The sequence below is a fragment of the Leptodactylus fuscus genome, chromosome 10 (genome assembly GCF_031893055.1).
Source record: "Leptodactylus fuscus isolate aLepFus1 chromosome 10, aLepFus1.hap2, whole genome shotgun sequence".
NCBI lineage: Eukaryota > Metazoa > Chordata > Amphibia > Anura > Leptodactylidae > Leptodactylus > Leptodactylus fuscus.
Window position 1 is genome coordinate 82903129 of NC_134274.1, and position 6532 is coordinate 82909660.

The 6532-nt window shown below is 46.9% G+C and overlaps 1 non-coding gene across 1 annotated transcript; it reads left to right on the plus strand.

Moving 5' to 3' along the window:
• Positions 1 to 684: 684 nt before the first annotated feature.
• Positions 685 to 790, plus strand: LOC142183625 (U6 spliceosomal RNA). Its single transcript, XR_012711786.1, has one exon. It is a non-coding gene; the product is annotated as a U6 spliceosomal RNA (small nuclear RNA).
• Positions 791 to 6532: the final 5742 nt, after the last annotated feature.

A 6532-nucleotide genomic window follows, 5' to 3' on the forward strand; every position in this document is an offset into this window, starting at 1 on the left:
TTCGCAGATTCAGATGGCTTATCAATGTGGAAAGCCTTGTTTCAAGCATTCTGAACATAAGGAGTTCCTGGGCATGATCCTCTACATGAACCAGGGCAAGGTCCTCCTCCAAGATTCTCTCTTTGGTCCGGTGTGTTCAGCTTTCGGAGGAAGTGTACATGCACGCTTCTATTCTGCATGTGGGTCCAGGGCACGATAATCTCGACCTTCATGGTCATTCCTTTCACTCAGTTCCATTCGTGTCCTCTGTAGTTGGCGATTTCTGGGCGCTGGGACAGTTCTTCGGCCTCTCCAGTCCACCTGATTCTTCTGCTTTTTCAGGTTCATGAAAGCTCTTTTAGTGGCTTTCCTCCAAAGGAATATCTCAGGGAAAGCCCTTCCGTTTGTAGGTGATTTTTCACAGATGCTAGTCTCTTAGGCTGTGGAGCAATCCTTGGTGCCTTGACCATTCATGGCCTGTGGCCCTAGGCAGAGTCCTCCCACCAAATCAACCTGCTAGAGCTGAGGGCCATCTTCTTAGCCCTATGTCAATGGACCTATCTCCTCCAAGGATATCCAGTTAGTCCAGTCTGACTTCTCCACCGTGGTGGTCTACTTGAACCTTCAAGGGGGCACCAGAAGCCGGATAGTTTTGTTATGGAGGCCTCCCATTGTCTTTGGGCAGAACGCCACGTTCCAACTCTCATGCTCCTTTCGTCAGCACTTTAACTAAAATTGGAATGATACAGAGAAGATTATCTTGGCCCTTTGTTAGGATGACTCAAAATTTTGCGGAGCGTTCCATAACTCAGTGGTCCACTTTCCAGACGTGGACAATAGGCAGGTTTTTTTTGTGTGTTTTTATTTTGTTGTTTTTTAAATCATCTGTGTTTCTGTTGGGGTATGCCCACCGCTGTGACCTTCGCCTCCAGTCTAAACCACAAGATTACCCTGCTATGCTGCCAGGTCTCTGATCCTCATCCATTGCCACCGACACTCCCATCATTCCCTGGTCAGACTTTTGCCTTCTGTACCTGTTCCATTCTCTTCCTCTTCTCCCTCGTGTCCTCGAGACTCAAGACCAAGGAGGTTCCAGCCATTCTGGTGGTGCTATATTGGCCCTGATATGCAGATCTCATGTACCTGCTGGCAGACGCTCCTTGGCTTCTTCCTCTGCAGGAATTTCTCCATTCTTTTCTTCCCAGGATCCTGGCCTTCCCTCCAATCTGGTCTGGGTCGTCTTTCCTTAAGGACAGTGTTCTGTTCTCTTGGAACCATGGGATCTTAACCTCGTCCTCAAGGTAGTTCAGGCTCCCCTCTTTGAGCCTTTGTGGATATTCCTCTCCGCCTCCTGTTTGGGAAGGTGCTTTCCTGGTGGCTATTTTCTCTATTTGTAGGGTCTGTGGGCTGGCCGTCTCTTTTTATGGCATCCTCCCCTTCTGGTTATCCACAGGGATAATTTTATCCTCCGTCCACCACAGTTTTCCTATCTAAGGAAGTCTCCTCTTCCACGTGAATGTCCCCTTCCTGCCTGGCTCTTGTCCAGGCAAATTGAGGTCTATTTGTCTCGCACCCATCCTTCTGAAGTTCAAATGCTTTGTTTGCCCTCCTTGAGGGTCCTCAGAAGGGTTTGCCTGTTTCCAAGGTTTCCTTTTTCTATGGATTTGGTCTGTCATTAGAGAAGCTTATTGGGTAAAGCTCTGCCCTTCCACGCTACAGCACATTCCATGAGAGCTGTTGGAGTTCCCTGGGCTGTTTGGCATCAGGCTACTGCTGTCCACATCTGCAAGGCTGTCACCTGTTTTTTTTTCCATACATACCTTTTCAAAATTTTTACAAGATCCGCTCTCTGGCTTGTGCCAATGCTGGGTGACAGTTTTTGCAAGCAGCTGTGTGCTAGCTATTTCGCATGGCTGTGTATTTCCCACCCTCTGGGACTGCTTTGTGACACCCCACTGTGTCCCCCACTGAAAATTAGGCGAGAGAGAGGGATTTTTGTACTCGCCGTAAAATCCTTTTCTCAACGTTTTCACCGGGGCACACAGATCCCACCCAGGTTATAACATTTGTTCCAGTCAGATTGGTTCTTTTTGGGTTCAGGACATGTTTGTTGCTGTTCCATTACTGCTGCGGTACAACTACTTAGCACAGTGTCTGTGAGAGCGGTATTGCCCGGAGGCGGAGCCAGCAGACTTTCTATTCCCCTTGTGTGAAGTCTCCCATTAACCAGGCTAATGCCCACTGTGTCCTCCGGTGAAAACGTTGAGAAAAGGATTTTACAGTGAGTACAAGAGTTCCTCTTTTTGGGAGTTTGATATCTATGATCTATTTGTAAGACATGTGACGTTGCGATCACATATGTTACATGGCCTGCTTGAAGCTCTGCCCCATTCATGTGTATGTATAGTGACATTGCCCGGTATTGCAACTCAGTCCCAAAGTACAGCACTGCCTAGTATTTGTGTAAGAAGCCCTAGTGCTCATCCAAAAGTCCATGTTCGCTTCAAAGAGTGAATTGTGTGGAACCTCTGTGACACTCAGGAGGGCCAGGGCTGGTATCACGGGTAATATATCAGATGTGGCCGGCTTTCAGGGGGTCCCTGGGTCCCAAATGTGCACAAAATCTCAACTCTCTTAAACTTGTATATACTTGTAAAGATGGCCTGTATCCAGGGGGTTAGTCCTCAACAAACTGGGTACACGTATGTAGAAGAGCAATTACAATTTGTCAGCAGCGGGAGACCCTTGAATTCTGCCAGACTAGCTATGGGCTTCTTAAATATAAATTTGTCCCAAAGACTTACTTGAATAGAGAGATACGTGTGAGGTTCCCAGATGTATGGATAAGCAGGTCCGTAAGCTTTAGTGCTTGTAGGCTTGGAGCTCCAGAGGAAAACACTCTCTGAGGAGAGTCTTGAGTACAGAGGAAAAGACATTTCTGTTTGGAGTGCCCTGAGACTTGGCTGACATTTTCAGCTTCCCATGTGTTCGATGGCTCCATACCAAGACCCAGCCAAAAGGTCCCCAACCCCCCTAGAGGGGGCTGTAACTCCTCCTCCTCCAGGCCAGTCAAGGGAGCTTGATTGGTCCTGAAGGTCACCTGCTCATAATGGACACACCTTCACATTGGCAACTCAAATTACAATGGCAAGTATAGGCAGGTGTAGTTCACAAAAACATCCACAAGATGGCGCATTAATAGACCCCCTGTGTGCTGGCTCTGGTAATATATAGAAGGAATGAAGGGGGAGGAAACTCTTTACCTTATATGCAAATGTCCATACCATCTCGGTCTGCAAGGACTATTAAAGGGAATGGGACGAGCAGTACCGGGACATTACACCTCCATCTGATACCTTAGGATAGGTCCTCAATATCAAAGTGTGGATAAACACTCTTAAAGGGGCTCTATCATTGGGAAAAGTCATGTTTTAACTAAGCACTTCCTTGCATAGGCTTTAGAAAGGCTATTCCATACCTACCTTTTGTATGTAAATTGCCTCAGTGATTTTTATTCATTTGCTAATTAGCCTCTTGGTGCACCCCGGAAGTCTCATTGTGCACCCTCGGCCTATTCTTTCCTATCTATATGTATAGCACAGGCTGCTGCCACTGACCTCCTGCTTGCACACACAGATAGGAGAGAATAGCAGAGAGGAGGCTGCTGGGAACTTCCTGTTCTGGCTGGAAGCTAATTAGCATATGAATAACAACGGACGTATACAAAAGCCACTGAGGCGATTTACATACAAAAGGTAGGTGTGGACCAGCATTTCTAAAGGCTATGCAAGGATGTGCTTAGTCGGAATGATAGCGCCCCCTTACCGGATTCTATGAGGATGTCCTCCTCCTATAAAGGGCCGCCTATTTATTACATGCAGATTTACCAGGACCCCATTATGTCTTCATGGCCTAGAAATAAGATCCAATTCTCATTTCCTTTCTTTCAGGACTTTATTGAATAGAAGACTTACAAGCCATTATAGTTACGTTTGTTTTGTCTCCATCATCATGTCAGGGGAACAAGAAGAAGAGAAAAGATTTTACTTGTTTTATCCTTTATTTAAGGTATTAAGGGTCACCCAGTGTCTGCCAATGTAGATGGGCACTGGTCTTGGCCATCATGGACACAAAAATCTTCAAGCTGTGATTTTCATCCGGTTTCTGCTGCCCAGCAAATAATAGATTTCTAAAACTGCTCCATAACATTGAAGCCGGGCTGTGCGTTACTGCACGGTGTGAACGCAACATCCTCCTTGTTTTTTTACCTTGATAAGATATTTTTTCTACTTTTAAAGGAGCTTTATTTTGATGAGTTGGCAGAGTGATTTTATTTGTTTTTGTGCCGGGGGATCATGGCGTATTGATATGATAGTGTGTGGCGGGAAGATTCGCCGTTACTTTGTACCAAGAACAGTTCAGCTGGGAGGGAAATAAAAGGCGGATTCTGCATTTTGTCACAACATTTTATTTATTTTGGAACCAAAAAAAGCAAAATTGCCTCACAGCTCAAGCAGTGGCCATAGACAGGAATCTATGTGTGCCCGGAAAACCTCCTCGGCTAGGAGCGAACGAAATGGGAAAACAAAAAGAATATTTTCAGCAACACAAAAGAAACCAACAATTCTATAAAACTTTTCCTGCTATTAGTAAGGGGAACAAGCCCTGAAATGCAGAAGCAGCCCAACAGGTGGCGTATTTTTGTCTTCACTTTCATGTTGTTGGTTTTTTTTTGTGTGTATGTTTATGTGTATATGTATGAGTGTGTGTATGTATGTATGTATGTATGTATGTGCACATTCACACACACACACACACACACACACACACACACACTCATATACTGACACAGAAGACATCATCAAAACTGTGAAAACTAGCCAGAACAAATCCTAGAAACCAGGTAGCCAATGAGCCTAGGACCAGGGGTGCCCAATACGTCGATCGCCATCTATCAGTCGATCGCGAAGGACATATGGGTCGATGGCGGGATCAGTGTCTGCTTTCTGACAGTGCAGGCTGAGAATGGTCTCGGGACACTGGCAGGCCGGGGCCTTGCACTCGTTGGCAGTCAGGGCTGGGGCGCCCCCGCCTGCCGGTGTCCGGAGAGGATTCTCCGCCTGCGCTGTCAGAAAGCAGACACCGGAGAGCTGTCTCCTGCTCTCACACTCCGCCCTGCCCACAAGAAATGGAGAGTAGATCTTATCCATTGGTAAGTTTCTAAAGTAACTCACATGCTCACAAAGTGTCAGCACCCCTGGCCTAGACTTCAGCTACTGGCAAACATTTTCAGTCAGCTTTTATTGATTTTTAGGGCACTCAGTTGTCTCAGCAACCTTTACCAATGTGAAGTATAACAACCTGCTTATAGCGGGGTCACAAATAGAGATGAGCGAACACTAAAATGTTCGAGGTTCGAAATTCGAATCGAACAGCCGCTCACTGTTCGAGTGTTCGAACGGGTTTCGAACCCCATTATAGTCTATGGGGAACATATACTCGTTAAGGGGGAAACCCAAATCCGTGTCTGGAGGGTCACCAAGTCCACTATGACACCACAGGAAATGATGCCAACACCTCTGGAATGACACTGGGACAGCAGGGGAAGCATGTCTGGGGGCATCTAACACACCAAAGACCCTCTATTACCCCAACATCACAGCCTAACAACTACACACTTTACACACTCAATACCACCTCTCTGACAGTAGGAAAACACCTTGAAACATGTGTATTTGGCACTTGCAGTGAGGAGAGCTTGTCACCAGCAGTGAATTTGGCCCTTGTAGTAAGTTGAGGTTGGCACCAACATTTGTTTTGAAAATCAGGGTGGATTGAGCCTCTAACCAGCAGAGTTTGGGCAAATTCATGGTGGAGGGAGCCTCTAAAAACCCCAGTTTGGACCAATTCATGGTGGAGGGAGCCTCTAAAAACCCCAGTTTGGACCAATTCATGGTGGAGGGAGCCTCTAAAAACCCCAGTTTGGACCAATTCATGGTGGAGGGAGCCTCTAAACAGCCCAGTTTGGACCAATTCATGGTGGAGGGAGCCTCTAAACAGCCCAGTTTGGGCAAATTCATGGTGGAGGGAGCCTCTAAAAACCCCAGTTTGGACCAATTCATGGTGGAGGGAGCCTCTAAAAACCCCAGTTTGGACCAATTCATGGTGGAGGGAGCCTCTAAACAGCCCAGTTTGAGCAAATTCATGGTGGAGGGAGCCTCTAAAAACCCCAGTTTGGACCAATTCATGGTGGAGGGAGCCTCTAAACAGCCCAGTTTGGGCAAATTCATGGTGGAGGGAGCCTCTAAAAACCCCAATTTGGACCAATTCATGGTGGAGGGAGCCTCTAACCAGCCCAGTTTGGACCAATTCATGGTGGAGGGAGCCTCTAACCAGCCCAGTTTGGGCAAATTCATGGTGGAGGGAGCCTCTAAAAACCCCAATTTGGACCAATTCATGGTGGAGGGAGCCTCTAAACAGCCCAGTTTGGGCAAATTCATGGTGGAGGGAGCCTCTAAAAACCCCAGTTTGGACCAATTCATGGTGGAGGGAG